This window comes from Urocitellus parryii, unplaced genomic scaffold (assembly GCF_045843805.1).
Source record: "Urocitellus parryii isolate mUroPar1 unplaced genomic scaffold, mUroPar1.hap1 Scaffold_40, whole genome shotgun sequence".
NCBI lineage: Eukaryota > Metazoa > Chordata > Mammalia > Rodentia > Sciuridae > Urocitellus > Urocitellus parryii.
The window spans coordinates 7355376-7379089 of record NW_027553586.1 but is presented as its reverse complement, the minus strand read 5'-3'; the positions used below and the strand labels follow the sequence as shown (position 1 = coordinate 7379089).

General features: G+C 35.0%; 1 pseudogene; it reads left to right on the top strand.

The window, feature by feature from the left end:
- Positions 1–4120: 4120 nt before the first annotated feature.
- The window catches only part of LOC144252332 (transport and Golgi organization protein 1 homolog), an 80267-nt pseudogene continuing 60673 nt past the window's right edge, over positions 4121–23714 (top strand).

Here is a 23714-nt window from a genome sequence, read left to right as displayed (position 1 = left end):
TATTTGAATCTCATTGAATTAGACACAAAATTGTCACATTCCAGAGCCTGGGTATTTTAAAAAGAGTATAAAATCAATATCTGTACAACAATCTTTCCAGAAGTCCTAGAATTTCAAAAGGCTCCTTGAGAATAAGTGACTAAAATATAGGGGAAAATGTTAATGAAGAAGAAAGATAGGATACTTTTTTTGTCTCTTGTCTCTCTTATTTAGAGAAAATGAAAATGACATTAAATATATATATATATATATATATTTAAATATGAAAGTATATATAAGAAGAGAGGAAACATTAGCATTTAAGGAGTTTTTGAAAAGTCAGAAAGTTGGATATATGTGTAGTATATCTGCTGTCTGGAGGAATCACTTGGGCAGGCTGTAGAGAAAGAGAAGCAGCTGAGTCCAGTTGCCATGTGAGCTGGTCAGGTTGCCTTTAGGGAAGGTGTCAACAGTACAGGGACAACACACAATTGGTGAATCATCATGTATGCTGCTGAGGTGCCCAGAGGAACTTGGAAGCCAAGCACAAGGGGCTACACAGGCTAGTCCAAATGAATCACAGTCCTGCTGTTGGGTTGAGACATACCAATTCCATATGAATGAAACAGCACACTTTTACTAATTAAATAGTATATGTAAGTCATTGTTATGTAGATATGAAGAATTCCCTAACTTCATAGTCTTAATGTCTGAGTAGAGAAGCAATAAAAAATATGAAGACACTATTGAGTAATGGATAGAGAGATTGTTAGAGGGTTGGACTTCAGAGATATTGATTTTTGAGGATAATCTAACTCACAAAAGTTAAAACGTATAAAGTAAAGCATATTGAGAGGACTGGAGGATTTGGTGCAAATATAGGAGACAGTCTATATTTGCAGTTTTTCTTAGGTGCCTGACTGCTTTTTTCTCTGTTAGGCTTTGTGACTGTCACCCTAAGTCACCTCAGCACTGACCAGGAATCACAGCTTATTTACCTCTCATTTCTAATATATATATAATACACACACACACACACACACACACACGTCACTGCATCTCCTTTCCGTGTTTTCCACTTCTTCCTCCTCAGCCCTGCATCCATGATATATTCTCCCAGACCCCGCCACTCTCCATCTGGACTATGGCATGGCTTTCAGGTCTCTAGACTTGTCTTCATTCTGCTGTCAAAATCCTGTGCCTGCCTGTTTTCTCCTTATCCCCTCCTCAGATTATCTCTTTACATTGTCCACACACTGATGCAAGTCCTGTGTTGCTGCACTCTCTTATGATATACAGCTTGATTGATTTTCGTGTTTGCTCAGTATGGATTCACTGAATAAATTATGTTTCTTTCATCATATACTTGTTTGTCTTTTTTCAGTTGTCCCTTAATTTTGTGCCTTTTAATTTTTGCTTCTCTTATACCTCAAGTTTTCAAATGGCTTAACTGTGTCTACTTGAGGCACTTATTATTATTGAAAATAGTTGTCTAATTAATTAAGGATGAAGTGTGCTGCGTGAATGGGCCATTAATTAAAGTTATAGAATTGCCTTTAAAGATTTTTTAAAAATATAATAGGCAAACTTTCTAAGAGAATTTGTGGGAAATTCTGCCAGAGGTTTATTAAGGGACCCATTGTGAGGTCTCTTTATTTCTTTTGTTTCTGTGACTTGAGGTTGTGAAAGTATGAATAGATTGTAGGTAATTATTCAGAGAGGCTTATTATAGATCCCCTGAAAGCTGAAATTATGCATTAAAGAATGTTCGGGGGCTTTCTTATTTTGTATGTGTCAAATATATTATTAAAAACATTAGATTGCTGCCATGACTGTGAGGATCACATATTTTATTCTGATTAATGACTTGACAGAGATTATTGGGTAGTGATTGAGTTCTTTATATGGAAGGGGAAGAATGAATATAACAAAGACTGCAAGGACATATAAACTCATATTCCCCTTTACCCTTCTCTTCTTTATTAGTTAATAGATGTATTTTACATGTCAATTATGTGCCAAGCACAGAGGTAGAACCTAGGGAAACAAGGGTAAGCAAAATTATATAGTCTGTCCTTATCCTGAAGAAGTTTAGCACATAGTAGGGAAGAGAGACATCATATGTAGCACACAATTTTCTATCCATAAACAAATAAAAAGAATGGAATATTGTACTTTCATAATACAAAATGGGGAAAACCTGACCTGGTCTAAAGAGAGAACCAGAAAACTTTATTAGTGAAGAATTATTTAGCCGAGAACTATAGGTTGAGTAAGAGTTCATGAGACAAAGAATTGAGCATGAGATGGGCTCCAGGCAAAGGCAGCAGCATGTACAGAGGTCAGGTGGTGATGGTGAGTGGTGCTTTGAGGGAAGGACCAGGAAGACCAGTGTGACCCAAAACAGGCAAGGAGAAGACAGTAGTGTGGGGTGTAACCAAAGATTAAACAGATAAATCATATGGGGACTTGAAAGAGTTTTGTCTTTCTTCTAGAAGTATTGGGGTACTTTTTATGAGAAGGTGATGAAGAAATGTAGGGAGACAAGTTAGAGAGAGAGGGATGGGGAGGGAGTGAGGGAGAGAGAGAGAGAGAGAGAGAGAGACTGTGTGTTTGTTTTAAAGGGGAGCTTTTTGCTGTCATGGTAGAAAAACTTAGAGTCTACTAAGAAAAAGTATTTGAAGACACTCTGGAGACACATACTTTAGACTAGAGCTAGCTTGGAAAGTGGTAGGTGATGCAGGTGGAAAATAGGTTGGTGATGCAGGTGGAGTAGATTGATTCAGATATCTCATGAGTGAAATCCGGAAGAGTTGATGGTCAGCAAGATGTTTGGGGTAGGTGAGAGAGAGGTTGTCAATAGCCTTCATTTCTGCAGGTAATGGAAACATGATACAACACCTATCATGGAGGTGACATGGGGGAGGACTGCGCCTTTCTGGGACAAAGATAATGAATTTGGTTGGGATATGTTGAGTTTGAGATGCCTTTGAGTAAATATTATTGGTTGGAATTTAGAAGAGAATCCTTAGTCACAGATAAACAATGGAAGTCACTAAGTACAGAGGATCATTTTAGTATAGGCTGAGATAGAATGGTTTAGAAAGAGACTATGTAGTATGAGAAAAAGAACTCAAACTGAACCTTGTTGAACTCCACTTTTTTAAAGGGTTGGTAAGGGATTCAGAACATAAGGAAATCTATAGCCTTTAAAGACTGAATGTTTATTGTGTTCCAAGGCCTAGTTAGCACCCCCCCTTTTAAATCTCACTTAAACCTCAAAGCTCTGTATACTGCTTGAAAGGCCCCTTAACCCTCCTGTCTTAGTCCCCCAACTGTTAGCTTCACCAAAACTATGACCTCTGGACATCATCCTTTTTGAAAATCATCTGGAATAGATGGTTGCTCTCTTCATCTCTATTTAGTCTTCATGAGAAATCCAGTGCACATGGAGGTGAAGAGACTTTCATCCTCATTTGGTCTGTACATCCTGTAGACCACACAAACCCTGATGTCTAGGCCAGATGCCCTGCCCCACCTCCCTCAACTCCCCACATGCTCCCATAAGGCCCTGTGGAACAGATAGATTGTTATCTCAGACCTTCCTCAAAATCTTCCCTTCTACTTATGCTGGAACTCAGTTCTCTCCTGATGTTGCTGCTTCCTTTGTATGTAGCTCTTCCTGGCCACACTGTCTCTTACTGTCTTCATTCTTAAAGTCTCACATCTGTAAATGTTAAGAATACTTACTTTCTACCATTCAGTACTCAAACTTCTCTTTATCTACACATCTTAAACTGTCTTATCTGGTTGCCTTTCTTTGAGATAACTTCTGCTTTTTTATTGTTTTGCTAAATGGAAGAGTATGAGTACTAGTTACACTTCCATGTCCCAGAGTAGAGATGTAAGATTTTTTGTTATCAATTCTCTGACCCAATTTCCTGCTTTTGAAATGTTATAAATGTTTACTTTCTTAGGAACTACTCATTATATGTATATATAGATGGTCCTTGACTTAAAATGGCTGTGCTTAGGATTTTCCGTTTTTGACTTGATGATGGTGTGAAAGTGATATATATTCAGTCAAATCCATACTGTATATTTTGAAATTTGACCTTTTCCAAGGCTAGTGATATGCAGCATGATTGCAATGCTGGGCAGCAGCAAGGAGTGCAGCTTCCAGTTGGCCCCATATTCACGGTACAAACAGCACAGATTGCATTCTGTGTGATGTACTGTAGTCAACTAGTTATATGAGACATTCAGTAGTCAATTATAAAATAGACTCTGTGTTAGATGATTTTGCCCAACTGGAGGCTTTTTCTGAGCACATTTAAAGCAGGTTAATCTAAGCTGTGATGTTCAGTGGGTTAACAGTATTGAGTGCATTTTGACTGATGCTATTCTCTACTTATTATGGATTTATCAGGACATAATTTCATTACAAGTTGAAGAGTATCTGTAAGTAGATTTGAGCACCCATATTTTTAATGTGAACATCTCATTATCAACTTGTTTCCTATTCATACCAATCCAATTGAGAAGTGAATAGGGAATATCTATGAAGGTGGAGAACCAAAATCAGTGGTGCTCAGATCACTCTAGTTTTGATCTTGGTTGAGACTGTGTCAGCTAAATTTGAGGGCTTCCAGATCCATTTGAGTTTTATTTTTTTCTGAATATCTCCAGTTTTATAAAGCTTTATGCAAAATATATGGATAGTTAAAGGTCCATGTGTGTTAATAAGACATTTCTTAGTCTTTTACACAACATTTACAAACTATAATAGTACTTAAATTAATTGCTGTAAACAAATATGGTCAGTAGTTCTTGATATGTAGGAGTTAGGATATGGGGTTTGCCACTATAACTTATGGGCTAACAGTTTAGAAGACCCTCATGATTTCTGGTCCCATGTGCTAATTTAACACTCAATCAGTTTTATTTGGGAATTTATGTTCCATTGAGTTTCTCTAAGTGCTGGAATTTGGATGTTTCTATATGGACCCCCTACCCACCTTGGCCAGTATTAAGCCTCAAGATTGTTTAGTATTATATACAACATGTATGCCCTCTTCCTTCCCAACTTCTGTAGATAAAAATGTGTGCCATTGCTTTGAATTTAATAAAAATACACTTTTCTGATAACATTTCAAAAAGCATTGGCAGAATATACTTTAGGAGTCATGAATTTGTTCATACACTTTGGCCTAATAACCTTGAATAATTTATCTATTGAAATAATAAAAATTCTGTCTTTACTTAATATTGGAAATGAAATGTAAAACAACAGATAGCCAATGTAGGGAAATTATTAAATATATCTTGAAGATCAACCCTACATATTATTATCTATGCATTAAAATTATGAATTTATAGACTACACAACAACATATAAACATATAATCCTGTGTAAAACTATAAATATGGGATAAAATTCTTAATTTAGATTTTTTATACAATTTTTTACTATTTATAACTGTCAGATATAAATTAATATAGTGACCAGAGAGGAAAATATAAAAATTAAAACATTTACTGGTGTGATTATGGATATTTTTTACTTTAAAATTACTTATAGGGGCTGTGGTTGTGGCTCAGTGGTAGAGCACTCGCCTAGCATGTATGAGGCACTGGGTTCCATCCTCACACCACAGAAAAATAAATAAATAAAGATATTGTTTTCAACTACAACTAAAAATATATATATTTTTAAAAAGTACTTTATAGATATTGAGATAGATTTAAGAATACAAAACCCATGTCAGTGCTACCAGACAGTGTTTTCATTTCTCTTAAATGCATGTGGGTGCATTGTCCAGCTGGATTGATTATTCCACAGCACTCATAAATTATTGTTTATATTTAGGTACTTTTAGAAATAGCATTATATTTACTTAATTTGAGATGTCCAAATGGAACTTTGGGAAAAGTTTTGCTTTGGAAATGGGGGAGACAGTGTATGAATGAGTTCACTTTTCACCCCAAGATGCCTTTTCTTTCTTTCTTGCAGTCCACATACTTGTACTTGGCCAAGAAGGGTCTGCTCTTTACTGCTGGAATTCAGAGCTGAATCAGTTCTAATTTGTTCTGGAAGCACCTTCTGCTCAGGATGCATATTCTGTTACAGTAAAGTCCCTTAATTCAAGCAAGAATTTAATTGCTGCTGTGGGAGCTGTCCACTCACACATGTATGAGCTGGCCTACATCTCTAGCCAGTCTGACTTTATTCCTAGGTAGGTCCAACACTTATGCAAGGTGTCTGTATGCTCACTAAAATTTCATATGGCATCAAATTTCTAAGCCTCAATGACTGAGGAATATATAAAATATAACAGCTATTTTTAAGCCAGAAATAGAGATGTTATCCATATCTCTAATATGAATTCTATGAAGTTCTTCAGTACTATATACATAATTTTAATTAAAAATTTACTTATGAAATGTGATTCTTCCAAAACTTTAATATTACTCAGTGTAATGTGTTTCATGAGTAATCTAGTATGTGTGTATTTTAAATTTGTTGTCGTTAACTTATTTTATGTACGCTTCTTATGCTAGTTCAGGTGAACTGATATTTGAACCTGGGGACAGAGAAGCTACAATATCAGTAAATATTCTTGATGATGTAGTTCCAGAAGAAGAAGAATCCTTCAAAGTTCAGCTTAAAAATCCCAAAGGTGGAGCAGAGATTGGTAGCAATGGCTATGTGAAAATAACTATTCTGTCTAATGATGATGCCTATGGAGTTGTTGGATTTGCTCAGGTAATGATACTAAGGATTTTATACTCGCAAGTCAAAGTGATTTTGTTCATTCTCATTTATAAATTAGGACTTTTCTGCACTTGGTGAGTGAGTCATACTCCCTGCAGCCGTTCTCTTTTCCTTTGCCATGGCTTTATCCCCTGTTCTGCATTCTAAGGTGAATTCTGCTGGCATCTTGGAATTTGCTGTCTTACACAATGGGGCCTCTGGATCAACTTGTCCTAATTTTTTTGTAGTTATTCTTTTTATTTCAATTTGAAATTAATTATTCTTGGTCCAGGAGTTTGGCTCTGCTGTTAGCCTTTTTACCAGAGGGCAATGATGAGACAGACTGTTTAATACACTATACACTGTGTTGTGTCATACATATCACATAAAATTTTATTATTGTGGGGAGGATGGAAGAGAGATGTAACTATATGTACATTGCACATAGGCAGATGTCTTGTCTTGAGGAAAACCAGCCATGCTAATCTTTTTAAATATATTCCACACACAGCCTTTATCAGCTTTTGCCAGTGAGCAAAAGAACAGCCATTCATGTTGCATCATGTATTATATTTGCTAGGTGTATTCTGACTTTTGAACTAGAGTTATATCTACAGCTATTATCTCTCTTCCTCTGAAATCTTCTACATATAAGTAAAACTTAATTTATATTAGCTTAAATGTTAAGAGCATGTCCACAGAGAAAGAAGTTGGAGATTGTACTGTGTCAATAGAGGTCCTTTCCCTTTCTCTACTTTGTTAGTTCAAAATGGATCCTTCATTGGTTGTTTGAAAACTGATATTATTATTTGGGCTACTGCTTTTTATTCATGTCCAGTTAGGGACAGAAAGATACTTTATATCCCATTTTGATTAAAGAAGAAATTTCCCAAAGCCTCTCAAAAACTTCTTATCTCTCATTGACCAGAACTGGGCAACAAACCTGATCAGTTGGTTTTTCATTTATTCCATAAATGCAGCAGATATTTAATAAACACTATGTTATGGATATTCTGCCAGATGTTAAAGATGTCAGAGAATGAAACAATAAAAATCTCTACCTTCATTATCCTAGAGGAGATCAAGGAGACACTGTCAATAGGCAAAGATACAATAAAACATGTACTATATTGGGCGGTGCTAGTGCTGTTGAGAAGCATCTGGCAGAGAAGGAATATGGAGCATGAAAGAAGGGGTGTGGGTTGTAGATAGGAAATATAAAATAGAATGGTCAGGAAGGGCTGTATGGAGTTACAGAAGGGCATAGGCCTGGAGGGGTTGAAAATTGAATTATATTGACATCTGGGGTAGTAACAGTTCAGACAGGGACCCATTACCAAGAGGAGAGGCCTGCAGTGCCCTCTTGTCCTTATAGAGCAACAAGGAAGTCACTGGCTACAGTCAGTGTAGGAGGGGGAGATAGGTCCAGGAGGCTAGTCAGGGGCCTGTGATCCCAAGACCATCCATAGTTTTGATGATTCACTGGGAGCACTCATATACTTAGTGTTGAATCATACTCATAGCTATGATTCATGAAAGCAAAGGATACAAACTCAAAATTCTCCATGGGGAAATGCTCATGGGTGAAGTCAGAGGAAACCAGGTGTAAACTGCCAAGAATCCCCTCAAAGCAGAGTCTCACAGGACATACTCATTTCCATAGCATCCAGTTGTTACAACGTGGAATTTTGCCAACCAGAGGCTCACTAGAGACTCAGTTCCCAAGGTTTTAATTGGCAGTTGGTCATGTGGTTACCATCTGCCTGGCACATACCAAAATTCTACACTTCCAGAAGGAAAACAGATATTAGTTAATCACATTATTTGTACAAATAGCTTGGGCACAGGGAGCAACTTGAGACCTCTGGGAATAGAGAAGGGTGTGGTGGTGGATATCGTATCATTCTCTCAGGAGATTAAGGCAGGAAGATCAAAAGACAAAGATTCTCCTGGAGATCCTCTCTAGAAATAAAAAACACAAGGGTTTGGGGCATAGATCAGCGGTAAAGTATCTTCGAGTTCATCCTCCAGTACCAAAAACAGAAGTTCTGAGAATGGTGGGAACCCTCCTGAAATTCATATTCCCAAACACTAGCTGAGGACCAGCCTGTGAGCTGGCCTTTTTAGGGACAACAATCAGGACTGCTATGTCAATATTGTTGTACACAAGTCCCTTATTTAGCATCGTACTGAGTTTGCCCTCTTAGGGGTTAGGGTAGAAGAAATGTGTGAACTGATTCATTGTGAAAAGAATGCTCTGACTATAATATTGAACACATACTGTGAGTGGGAAGGACACACCCACAGGAGTGTGGAGACTATTGCAGTAATTCAGGAGACTATTGCAGTAATTCAGCAAATAAGCAGAGCTATGGGAAGCATGAATTTACCCTTCCCCAAGATATGAACAACTGTGAGAGGAGCAAGTTTGGGGGATGTAAGATGACAAGCTTTGGACATTCTAATGTCCTCAGTCAGTTGTTTGCAAGGGTGCTTCAATGATCATGTCATTGCATGTGGAGGGGTACAGAACATTTCTACAGCCTTTGCAGGACAACAGACAAGTATGTAGAGCAGAGCTGCATTACTGGGACAAGAACCCTCATGTTCTGCAGCATGTGTCCATCTTCTTACCTTGAAGCTGTTCTGCAGATAGAGAGCACAGACTATCCTCAGATAGAGAGCACAGACTATCCTCAATTGTATGGGCACGGTAGATTCCACTTTAGGAACCTTGTTTAAAAATTGTCTAGAGACACTAAATCACTGTGGTGTCACCATGCCAAGGTAAGTACCCTGGATTCCTTTAGTCCTTTCAGAATTTCTCAACACAGCTCTTTTTTGTCTGGACAGTCTCCTTTCAAGATGAGGTGTAGTAGATGACAAGAACATCTTGAATATTTCTGGCTGCATGAAGACCTCATTTAACTAACCTTCCTTTATGGAAAATATAGAGCCAGAGAGGATGTTTTTTCTTTTAAAAAGGCATTGTCTTTTCTGAATAAATTATATGCATATTTTAAAATCAAGGCGTTTTCTTCAGGAATGTTTGCCTTGAGCAAGATTTTATTACTCTGTAACATCTGTAACAATTTGTTAAAATACTGTGTGAAGTATCATTGTAGGATAGGATCTTTACTGAAATTAGCATTCTAAATAGAAGCTTTCATAAGCTTTAAGAAATTAATGGGGGGGGTCTCTTTTCAGATTATCATAGTAAAAAGACATGAAAAATCTTACTGGAAAGAAAAAATCTTTAAAACTCCATATTTTTTTCTTATTACCCTTGAGAAGCCAAGGATATATTGTAAGAAGGGATTATCTAAAATATTCATTTGAAGGAAATTTCATTAAATGGCTGGCAAGAGATCTTCTGTTGTGTGTTCAGTGAAGAATATTAAGTCACAGAGGTACAAATTAATTTGGAAAAATGATAAGAGGCTAGGAAGCATAGGTGAGAAGAAAAAAATTCTAATATAAAGCAAAGGAAGATTTCTGGCTGGTAAAGTAGTTGTAAGGTTTGTTAGGTAGATATGAAACACCATGAACAGAAATAGGTTAGAGGATGTGAATTTAAGCATAAAGTTACATTTGCAAATGATTGGAAGGGGCACCTTCATTCTTATGATGTGCTGCACTGGGGTGGGAGCTGGAGACCTTGTAGGTCCAACACATTTTACCATTAGGAAGAACAGACCTAGAGGGATTGCCAGACCTTACTCTGGGGGAAAGGCTTCTTGCTCACCTGACTCCATGTCCTTTCCATTCTACAAACTTTTTACATGTTATATGTACTATTTTATAAAAGAACATGCTTTCTGATTATCAAATTAATAATATGTTCACTCAACAAAATTTGAAAAATATAGAACAAAAATAAAAATAATTCTATAAAATTAAATCTTTATTGACTAGTATTTTATTTACTTAAACCTGTATGTTTAAAAATAAAATTATAGTCATTCTTACTTTACTATTTTTAACTGTTATTTTAATTTACTATTTCACATTGCTTATTACCATGAAATCTACAAAAGCAAAATAACATGAAATAAAGAAAAGACTATATTTAGGTGATTTCAAGTCAATCCATGTGACTTTTGGTGTATTTTTCAGAATTCATTATTTAAGCAAATAGAAGAAATGGATCAAGATAGCCTGGTAACCTTGAATGTTGAGCGCTGAAAAGGCACATATGGCCTTATAACTGTAGCATGGGAAGCTGATGGAAGTATTGATGACATATTTCCTACCTCGGGAGTGGTATGTAATGTTCAAAAATTGTAGAAGACACATACAAATTATGATTACTGTTGATATATGAGACCAGCTCCTGCCTCAGTGATGAAATGCTATGATTTGTGTTTCTCTCTCTCTCTCTCTCTCTCTCTCTCTCTCTCTCTCTCCTCTCTCCCTCTCTCCCTCTCTCCCCCCTCTCTCCCTCTCTCCCTCTCCCTCCCTCCCTCTCTCTCTCTCTCTTTCCTTCGGTTGACTCATTGTTAAGTGTTGCTTCTATCTGGAGTAGCAATCCTGACAAAAATTCTATAGAGAAAAATGTTTAAGCTGGCATGCCGCCTTCTTTTATTTTTATAGAACTTTACATGTGTTATCTAGCAGATTTTCAGAAAGACTTTGTACACTAAATTAGAAAGAAATATAGGCTCCAGGATATGACAACTTGACTATATGATTTATTAGCTTAGGTTTAGAAATGGTTTACTTTTTCTTTTTCCTACCTTTCTTATTTTTAATGTAAAAGCTTTTTATTTGTATAATAACATATTGTTGCTAAACTCTTTGTTAAATTGTATCATAATTGAAAGAAAATCAAACTTTTTAATATCCTTACTGCAGAGTGATAATGACAGGATAAATAAAATCTTTCTCTAAAATTTTAGATTTCATTTACTGAAGGCCAGGCACTGCCTACAATTACTCTAACTGTTCTTGCTGATGATATACCAGAGTTATCAGAGGTTGTGATCATAACACTAACCCAAATTGCCACAGAACGGGTTGAGGACCCATCAAAAGGTGCTACTATTGATCAGAAAAGAAACAAGTCCGTAATAACTACTCTGCCCAGTGACTCTCCCTATGGCTTCATGGGCTGGCATGCCAAGTCTCTCTTCACCAGAGTAGCAGAGCCTAAAGGTAAATTCAGTTACATATTTTTCAGGCTTTAGTAAAAAATGAATTTACTTTTGATGCTTACAAAAAATGCAAATTTCTATTTTTATATGACTTTTCCAATTTGACAAGTCATAGCCATTTTTGTTCTTCAAATTTTATGATCATGTGACTACTTAGCAATAAGGTTTTTAAAAATACTTTCAATTTTTAAAGATATACTATCATGGTAAAAATGTTAACAGTTTAGTGAAGTCATTGCAATAGAGGTAACTGTTTTTTATTTGAGTTTCTCTTCATTGTTTGTTTTCCTCAACCATATTTTCTCTCTACATTTTTAGTAGTTGTATGGTGCACTGACAACATAGTGAGAAGCACATCACATCAATGTATAAATTGCTTAATCCAAAAGATTAATGAGAAAAAATTTTATCCTGTGAAGTGTACATTGGTCAGTCCTTGTTATTTTTCTTTTAAGTGCTGAAATCTTCACCTAAATAACTATTTGTATTGTTGGATAAATATAATTTTATGGATGAAGGTCATTTGATGTATTTTAAAAAAAGGTTAAACATAATATGTATTTAGAATACACTATGAGATGATTCTAACATTTTCAGATAACAGTGTGGATATCCAACTTTCAAATATCTTTCATTGGAAGAGTTGATGGGAAAAAAAATGACATGTAGTATTTCCTGGGTCTTTATATTTCCATGTGTTCAGAACTGAAACAATACACTTATGATAAAATAAGCCATTTATGTTTTTATTTAACACACATTTTTTAAATACCTAGCAATTGCCAGGAATCTCACTGTGGAATTTGGAAAGAAAGACACAGCATTAGTCATTAGAAATTCATAGACCTGCAGGTGAATATTGACAGGCATTTTTACTGCATTTTATATGACAATTTTTTAAAAATCTAAGAATTGAAATAAAGTGTAGGTGTTGTGAAATAATTTGAACCTTGAGAGAGACACCTCAGTATGTGAACTTTAGTATATGCTCAGAATGAGCATTCCATAGAAACATTGCCTTTACTCTTGAACATCCCATGGATTACTCTTATTCTAATCATTAGTCATTAAATGATGTCCTCATGTATCTCACTATTTATTTTCAAGAATCTTTTAAACATATAACCTCTGTTCAACTTTACATATGCACTTCCCTAAGACTTTCAGCAATTTCAATATGACACGTACAACACAGGAAGCTACGTGTGGAATCAGAGCTGAGGGATTAGACAGAATGCTAGGAATGGATGGTGATTTTCAGCACAACTTTGGGGACAATGGACAGAATACTCCTTGGGAGTATGTACTGTATTTGTTTTACTTGTTTGCTTACCTGTTTAAAAGGATAGTGCAGAACATTCCACTGAGAACTTGAAACAACATTGACAGCAAACAGAAAAGCATACTGACTAGAGGCATGTTTGTCTCATAGAGAACATCACCAATCTGCAGTTGTACGTTGTTCGAGATAAAGGGTTCTTTGGGGACATTGCCATTCACTTGAAGGCGAAACCCAGTTTCTTGCTACACACAAATAATCAAGCTATTGAAAATGAAGATTATGTACTGCAAGAAACAACAATAATAATGAAAGAAAACATAAAAGAAACTCATGTGAATGTTGCCATTTTGCCAGTAAGTATGGATGGCAATAAATATGCTAGAAAAGAAAAGAAAATGCTTTTCAATGTAAAATTGTGATGTTCTTACAGGTAAAAATTATTTTTAATGATCCTTTTAATATAGAAAATGTGAGTAATTTTTTCACCCAAATAAATATTTAATATGAATAAATAAATATTTTATAACTAGCTTACAAAAATGACAAATTTGAGTGAACTTTGAAACATTGTATTTGGATTAATTATTTGCCTGTCTGTACTATTATGTTGATTGTTTAGTTGCTTTAAACTAATATCTGAAAAAATGGAACAATTTAGTTATTTTTATTGTTGGTTTGATAGGGGAATAATTTCATTTCAGGGTACAATTACTTGAATCCAGATTAATATTCAGATGGCTTAGGTCTAGTTTTTGCTCTGTATATCTATATTTACATATTGAAAGAGAGAAAAAAAGAGAGAGAGAGAGAGAGGGGGAGGGAGGGAGGGAGAGAGAGAGAGAGAGAGGGAGAGGGAGGAAGAATCTATAATCATGCACACAAAAAACTGAAAGTGGCAATAGTTGTATTAATGTTATAATTATTGGGGCTGGAAATATAGCTCAGCGGCAGGACACTTGCCTAACATGTGGCAGGTTTGATTCCCAACACTATGCACTTAAATCAACTAAGGTATTAATAAATAGTACATTGTAATATTAATAACACTATATGTTGATTATTATAAATGTCTATATTATTAGTAAATGTCATTAGTTTTCCTGCTAGTAGTGACTTCTGAAGAGGACTGTCTGGGAAAGATACAGGAATAGTGTAGGAAGGTGGTTTCCTTTCCCTTTCTACATGTTTTCTTTTTATGTTTTGAAATTTTATTCCATGTTCAAAAAAAAAACCTTTAATAATGAATTAAATATAGTATTACATCTAGATTTACAGGTCTAGAACTTTGATTTTTAAAGGAAAAGTAAAATTTACTAAACTTCTCTTGGAATATTATATATGAAAGGCATATTCAATACATGTTAAAATTGAGGGATAGGTCAGGCATTTTGGTGCACACCAGTAATCTTAGTAGCTTGGAAGGCCGAGGCAGGAAGATTGCAAATTCAAAGGCAGCCTCAGCAATTTAGTGAGGCCCTAGGCAACTTAGTGAGACCCTGTCTCAAAATTAAAAATTTAAAAAAAAGGGCTGGGGACGTGACTCAATGGTTAAGTGTCCCTGGGTTCATTCCCTGGTACCTCAACAATAAAATTTGTGGGATAGGTTTTGAAAACTTATTTATTTGCTAATGAGAATGAGCATTCCATAGAAACATTGCCTTTAATCTTGAACATCCCATGGATCCTGAAGTTGTCAGTGAGAATGTATACAGTTGAATATGAATCTTTTTGTGTGTGATAGAGCTGCTCATTCATGTAGATGAACTCATTTGTTCCATACTGAATAATATCAAGTTTCCAATGCAAATTAAATATTTTTCTTTCAAAATTAGCTGGGAGTGATGGTTTATTCTTTTTGTAATTTTTTTAAAATAAATGACAGCAGAATGCATTACAATTCTTATTACATATATACAGCATAATTTTTCATATCTCTGATTGTATATAAATTATGTTGACACCAATTCGTGTACTTTGGGTGATGATGTCTATCATATTCTACCATCCTTGTTAATTCTTGTAGTTCCAGCTACAAGGGAGATTGAGGCAGGAAAATTTCTTGGGCCCAGGAGCTCAAGACTAGTATGCTCTACATAGTGAGACCTCACCTCACAAACACAACCGAAAACAGCAAAGCACTTTTTTCTTTTACCCCACCTCCCAGGATGATGCTCCTGAGTTGGAAGAAGGATTTATCATCATCATCACTGAGGTAAACCTGGTGAACTCTGACTTCTCTGCAGAGCAGCCAAGTGTACAGAGACCAGGAATGGAAACAGCTGAGATAACGATTGAGGAAAATGATGATCCCAGAGGAATTTTTATATTTCATGTTACTAGGGTGAGTTGAATTTCATATATTTATAGTAATGTAGAAGCTCATCCCTGATGATTTGTTCAGTTTTTTTTTCTGCAAAAACAATTGGCTTTGCTTGTAGGTATTTTAAAATAGATGAACAGCCAAATTTGTCTTTCAAATTAATTCTTAGTTCTCTTTGACCAGCTCAAATGATTCATCAAGTTTATTTTTTTGTGAAATTTCAGAGTAAAAGTTCTAAAGACCTGTCATGCCTATTTCCGTTCTATTAACTTATAATTTGAAGAGTGAAGTATGAGATATAAGTGGAAGCAAAAAAGTTACAAGATGATGATTTAGGATAGTTGCCCCTTTTGTCTTACTTTTCAACATGTGTTCTTTATTCAAGGATGTTGGTGGAGTTATTACTGCTCATGAGGTGCCTCCACCCTTGAACGTTCTTCAGGTTCCTGTAGTCCGGCTGGCTGGAAGTTTCGAGACAGTAAATGTTTATTGGAAAGCAATACCAGGCACTGCTGGCCTGGAAGATTTTAATCCATCTCAAGGGATTCTTGAATTTGCAGATGGGCAAGTAAGTTTGTCATGAACATGTTAGTATTTTTTGATTCTTCTTCAAGAATTTTATAGGTATCTACCAAATGAGCATGCATTAATGATTGCCAGTTTTATTATAACTCTGAATGTTTCTGTGTCAAGTCAAACACAGATATTATTAATAAATGTGGTCCTAGGAAGAGAAATTTAAGAAGCAAGAATTACAACCTTTTTTTTTTAATACTGGGGATTGAACTCAGGGGCATTTGGCCATTGAGCCATACCTCCAGCTCTTTTATATATATATATATTTTTTAGAGACAGGGTCTCACTGATTTGCTTAGTGCCTCTCTAAGTTGCTGAGGCTGGGTTTGAACTCATGATCCTCCTGTCTCAGCCTCCTGAACCACTGGGATTATAGGCACTGTGCCTAGCTCACCGTTTTTTGAACTTCCCTACCTGATAACTTCCCTACCTGATTCCATTAAAAACCAAAAATTCTAAAACATGATAATGATTGACTTAGAGGTGCCTGCAGTGTATAAAAACCTACATGATGAACTTGAATGTATTTATGATCACAAATGCTTTTATTCTATTTCTTATTTTTAATAAAGGTTAAGGACATTTTTTTTCACAATATCTTTATTTTTATGTGGTGCTGAGGATTGAACCCATATCTAGTGCATGCTAGGCAAGCACTGTACCACTGAGCCACAACCTCACCCTCCCTATTTATTTCCTAATGTTTATAAATGCATATTTTAATTTAGAATTTCCAATAAAAATTTTAAATATTAAATTAATGTCTCAAACTTACTTTATCTTATTAAAACCTGAAAAATGAATGACATTCTAGACTTAGGTCTACCAAGCTTAAAAATTACAAAATATTCCCAAAGTATTATAAATTTTCTAAATTGGGTGTTTTGTAATATATAAGAATGAGATATCTTTATAATATTTTCCATGAAAAGTGGAAAAGGCATATGCACAACCATGAAAATATTAGTAACTTCATATAGCAGAATCTATAGGTAGCTTTATTCTTGCCTTGACAAATCTGCATATTATTCATAAACTTATTGGTTGCCGCTAGAGGCTCAGGAAATTCTGTTAAAAGATAAGCATGCAAATCTACATTTTTCTACACATAGAGACCTATTATAGTTAATGATTTTGAAATCGTGAGTTTTTGTTTTCTATTATCAGATTTAGAACTTTGCATCATTTCCTATTAACATGGAGGAGGAAGTGTTAAGTACATGAGATTTTTACATTAAAAGCAGAAACTAAAAATTGATTTTTCACCAAAGCAACCTTCCAACTTTAGTTACGTCATCAGTAGTAATTCTGAGCACATAGTTGAAGTCTCATCATTTTCCAACATCCTTAGTATCATCCTGATCCTTGAAGTCCACATCAATATAGAAGACAGTCTGTATCCTGCAGTACCAATTTGAGGTGCACACATTTTAATGCGTTTCCATTTTAGCTTTTGATTTTGTTCAAGCTTTCGTTTATCTGAGTGTGACATCCAGATTTCTTGCTTCTCCTTGTTGTTAAATTAAAGGTTTTAGGTAGAAAACTTCATTTTCTGGTAAAGATCTATATCAAAGTATTGGAATTTACCTGTGGCATACAAAAAGAGACTTTAAATATTGAATATATACCTAGTATAGGTTTATGACCACTAGGGAAATCACAAGGTGAACCAAGGTTATTTATAAGTTTATAAAACTTTTAACATAAACTCAGAGAAATGAATTAAATCCTGATTTTTAAAAAATCTTAAAAAAAAAACCCAAAATCAAAGTTGGCCTTTCTTCCTGCTTTTCTTTTCCCCTACATTAAATATATATATATATATATATATATATATATATATATATATATATATATACATATATATTTGAAATCAATAGCATTTATATGAATTGCAGAAGTCAATGATAATTTTTATTGTTTCATTTGCTTTCATGTAATAAAACAAAGCACACTAGGTTTTATGTTTGTACAATAGTTGTTAGAGCATTCATAACACTTATAATATTTTTTCAAGATTAAGAAGTTCTTGTTTTTCTATCTGTAAATATACTATATTTTATTACATTTATAATGTTTTATCTCAAAAATAGCAGACTGTAAATTTCTGACTTTCAACTACTATAAATATCATGATTTTAAAAGTATTACAAATCTAACAGGCAAAATTATTGCTTCTTTCTTTTGTGTCATGTTTCTAAGTTTCTATTGAAATATATATATAATGAAAAATTATTGCAATATTTCTTCCCCTCCTCTCCCTCTCTTCCTTCCTATCTCTATTTTTCTCTTCCTCTCTCCTTTTCTTCCTTTCTTTTGTAGGTTACTGCAATGATACAAATCACCATAATTGATGATGCTGAGGTTGAACTCATGGAGTTGTTCAATATTTCCTTAATCCATGTGGCTGGAGGTGGCAGACTGGGGGATGATGTTGTGGTAACTGTGATTATTCCACAGAATGATTCTCCACTTGGAGTATTTGGATTTGAAAAACAGACTGTAAGTTAAATATATCAGGGGAGTGTGAAATTCTCATATAGTTTTAAGTAGAAAAGTGTCTGTTACTTTTGTTTTGAAATTTTTCATTACTCTTCCTTTACAAATCTCTCTTCAATTATCTTTTGAGTTTGCTGTTAATTTAGGGGCCAATCCTCCCACATATACATACAGCTTGATATAATGTGAGCTCCTAACACCGGACAATTACAGAGGGAATACGATTTCCTATTTATTGAGTATACTAGACCAAGAAGTACTTTTTGCCCATACCTTTTATTTTCTGTCTATTCTACAGATCACCATCCTGGCCACATAACAGGACTGTCATGGCCTGAATGTGGCGTCCCAGGATGGGTTTAGTTGATGAGGGAATTTTCCCTCAGTTCTGATACGCTGTCATGTTCTTCCCTCTCACTTCTCACTTGGCTGTTTTCTTCCAAGACCTGAAAGAGGGAGTTCACTTATTATTGGTTCATCTTCTGAGGGAGGGAAAAAAGCTTCTTATGATTGGTTAATCATAAGAATTAAACATTTGTGTGGCGTAGCTTGGCAACTAATATTAAAGTATCACCACATCTGAAAGTACTATAACTCTATCATAATTATTATTACATGATCTCTGGGCCATAATTATTATGATTTTATCTTTTAAAGGAAATTCCCAGATGAAATATTCATAAAGATCCTTAGCAGCTTTTCTGATTACATATGTCATCACTCCCTTTATTTAATCATTTATATTTGATCATTGTGGATAATTTTCAGTGATTAAACTGCTTGACTGCCCCTTGTCTTTACTGTCCTGAGCATGAAAGGCTAGACATACAACTTACCTCTCAGAGCTGGGCTTTTCATACGCTCCAGAATTAAAATAGAGCTTAATAATTACCTAATGATTTGGTCAATGAAATTTCAATTTCATTAGGAAATAGGAACTATAAAAGGAACAGAGCACAGTTTTGCTGTGGCTCCATGAAACTCTCTTTCTTCCTTGGCAAAAAACTGCACAAGTGTTTCCAAGGAGTGATGGATTGGCAAAAGAATAGCTGTGATTATCTCTCAGATAGCATTAAAGTCTGAAAAAAATAAAAAAAATTTAAAGAGGAGAGTAAAATTTTCCATAATATTAGTATCCTAAGAGAGACAGCATTAATATTTTTGTGTATTTTCAACCACATGGAATTCTTTGCATATTTTAATATCTATGAATAAGTAACTTAATTTTTTAATAAAATTCCTCTATTAGATTATGAGCTTAGGTTAAAATTTCAGGTTTAGTGTTGAAATCTTTAGGTGGTAAAACCTTAATATTTTTGCTTTGGAGTTCATCACACTTTTGGAGTTGGATGTTGGATATTGCGTTTTTAAGTTTCTCTTCCCTATATGGAAAATAAAGTTATGCTACTATTCACAAGTAATTTTTGCTTATTCATTTTATCTTAACTGCTAACATAAACTTTTGTGCTCTAAACCTAATTGAATCATGCCTGGAAATAATATCTTATCGAAATAGCCTTAAATTTCCAATTTGTCTTGAGATTCACAAGTGAGATTCAGGTTATTCAGTCTGCAGTGTATAATTCCTCATAACTGTTATGTGGAGTAAATGAGTTCATGTACCTGGGCTTTCTTTACACTAAGTGTCAGTTGCTATTTTTATTGTGTAGAATGAATAGCTTCTTGGCAGCTCTTTCCAGCTGCTTTCCTTATATCCCATCTTTTTTATTGAGAAAGTCCCCAATAACATGGAGTTTATCTTTTAACATGTTTATAAACATACAACATTGCACACACAGTAAAAATTCTGTTAGCATTAATTGTGCCATAGATTAGACTGAGAACTGAAGAATATTGAGGAAAGATTAGTATTAATGTGTCAAAGTTAATAAGCTGCTCATAGAATAATGCAGTATATATGCCAAGACAATAGGAATATCAGAGATCTACAGAAATCTACATATAAAACCCAAACTAATGCTATATCTGTGGAATCAAAACCATCACAGGTATACAATTGATTTATAATGGATTACTTTCTTTTTTCTTTCTTAGTAAATATCAGTCTAAATATCAAACTACTTTCCAGGCCCCCTTTTTGCCAAATATGCATACACATCTGATTTCTGAGTTTCTGTGAATCTTAAAAAAAGCAAAGTGTATGAAGAACTGACAAATAATGGAAATTCAACACATATCAGTTAGCTCCAAATCTATATTATTGGTTTGATTGAAAAGTCTCATGGAAAACCAACCAACCAACCTATATTTCATGTTTGTTAAGTTTTTATCTGCCTTAAAAATGGAAGCATTGTGTTATTTTGCATTTGCACTGAAGGTGGATATTGTAGGTTCAATTCAGACTTTATTTCACTGAGTTAACGTGTAATTCATTTGAATTACTTATTTTAATAAGGACTTGTGTAAAAAAATACTGGCAAATTAATTTATCGAATCTCCTCTCTTTAAATCAAGTTAAACCTCTTTTAACTAAAAAACCTCTTTTTACGAAAGTAGGTAAACTGCAGATAATTGAGAGGACAGTTTGAAGTCTGTATTATGTGGGGAGTCTGAACACCTTTACAAAAACACCCTAAATCTTAGTTCCTTCCCATAATGTTATTCTTTATACAAGAGTCCTATGCCAGTATTCCTAGTTGGCTAATTGTTATGGATACCTTGTCTTTAACTGATAACTCAGGTATCAGACTCCTTCTATCCTCTCTATTCACCTGACACATGGGAAAAGAGAGAATATGGAGGATTGTGTGGAAGTTTATGGCCAGAGTGTCACCAGCATATGTTGCTCCTAGATATAATCTAGTCACAAGAATTCAGTGGCTCCATCTAGTTGCAAGAGAAGATGGGAAATGCCATGTTGTTGAGTGTCTAAGAAGGATAGGAAGTGGGGTGAAATATTTTTCTCTGCCATGATTGTAACATTTCATGAATAGAATTCTAAATTCGAAAACTGCAGTCATCATGAAAAGAAGATTCTGTTTGTTTCTTCTGTTATTCTTTTTGTGTTACTGGATTTTCTTTCTTTCAGATAATGGTCAATGATTCCCTGTTTTCTGATGACAATTCATATGTGACATTGACAGTTGTCTGGTCCCCAGGGGGAAAGGGCGCCTTCCGACTTCGGTGGACTACAGACGAGAAAGCTAAGGATAATCTCAGTCCTTTAAGTGGGACACTTCATTTTGATGAGGTAATGGCAGCATGAGGACTCCTGTTATATTTCTCTAATTTGATATTTATAATTTGTAGTTTCTCTAATTTTGTCTAATTTCTCTTAGCATAATATTACTGTGAATTTATATGATAGTATTTAATACATCTGGAATATTTTGAAATTCCATACACTGTGGGGAAAAAAATTCTTCTCTGAGGACTGGGGTTGTGGCTCAGTGGTAGATCACTCTCCTAGCATGCATGAGTCACTGGGTTCGATCCTCAACACTACATAAAAATAAAATGAAGATATTGTTTAAAAAATTCTTCTCAGAGAGAAAGAGGGAGAAAACTCCCAATTCTGCTGTCAGATTGTTTAATTCACACTCTATTTCTATCCCACGGCCAACATCTTACAGTTCCTTCTCTGACTGAGGGCAAAGTTCTGAGTATACAAAACTTTTATACTAAGAATAGGTTGATTGTGTCTCATATTAATACAATCTCGTAGATAGTCTCAGCTTTACAAATGCTTTAAATTTTTAACATCCCTGTACACTTTGAGAAAAAGATTGATATTATAGCTGCTCAGAAAACTGAATCAAGATACATAATTTAAGAATGGGAAGCCCATTACAATCCTTCTGTATGTATCTCAGCCCTCTACAACAACAAGTGAAGGTGAAAGGTTCTGTCTACTTTGATGAATGAACAGGATCTCTTTGACCATATGATTGGTTTCTACAACTAGTAGAACCAGAAACTAGGGGTCGTGCTTTGTTTTTTTTTCTTCAGAGCTTTCACAACCAAAGAAAAAAATACAGTATTTTCTTTTGGTTTACTAATAGGTGAATAATAAATTAATTAGTGATGCCCTCTGACAGACTATTGCTCCTTAAATATTACCATTTTTGATGTATTGGTTGCTCTAATGGCATTAAATTTCAGGTGTTGCAGATATAGCATCCCTTTGTTTCTCAGAATCTAATAAGTGGTGAGTCAGGAAACATCTAGGTTGCATACCTTAGCTATGATCTGAAAAATTTCTCACCTAGCATACAAAGAATTTAAAATTTAGAAATGAGTCATGAATTTCTGTGAAGTTTTTCCTTGGTAATAAAGGGCATATTTTTCTAGTTACCAGGTTCTAACTGCTAGATGTACTTCTCAGGTGATTACAAAGGGTTTCTGGTTTTGAACATCTATACCAAATGGCAAATAATGTTATCTTTTCCCCTATTGGGTAAAGCCATTCCTTTTCAGAGCACAGCCTCAAGAAGGATGGATTTATTCCTGGATTTGACCCTATTTGCTAATTGTTTGTCACCAGTCTTAAACAGGTTGAAGGCTGAGTTTCCTTTATGTACAATTGTATAGCAGCACCATTGTTCTTGCATATCTAGTTCTAAGGTATCCATATCTACAGGACAGGGGTTCTAATTTGGTTTTGACAACCCCTGCAGTCTTCTCCTGGTCCTGCTTATGGCTACTACTACACAGGTGGACCTCTAATCCCACAAATAATTCTCACAGCAATGCTCACTTTGACAATTGAGATACTAGTCTACAGGGCAGCCCTAGTGGTACCACAGTTAACTGTATAATAGCTTCCTGGACTGCCTTAAAATGTACCAATGACTGTGAGAGTTACTCTTCCCCCACTTACAGGGAAATTCTCTTTGTGATCTTTTCAGTTCTTTCATGGCACTAGAGAAGTCACGTCTGACTATGTCTTTCTGCATGAAGGATATCTGAGCTCCATATTATTACAGAAGTGTGCGAGCCTCCAGGACTGATGAATGTCCACAGATGATATGTCAGTAGGTCTTTCCTGGTGAGAAAGTTATGAGATGCAGGGCCTAAAGGTTTTGGAGAGAGTACTCCTTAGATCAATATCTGTTCAAGTAGAAGCAGCAGCATTGTGCAGGGTTGAAGGCAAGCTATGATGGAGTATTGAACTGACACTACCACACACTA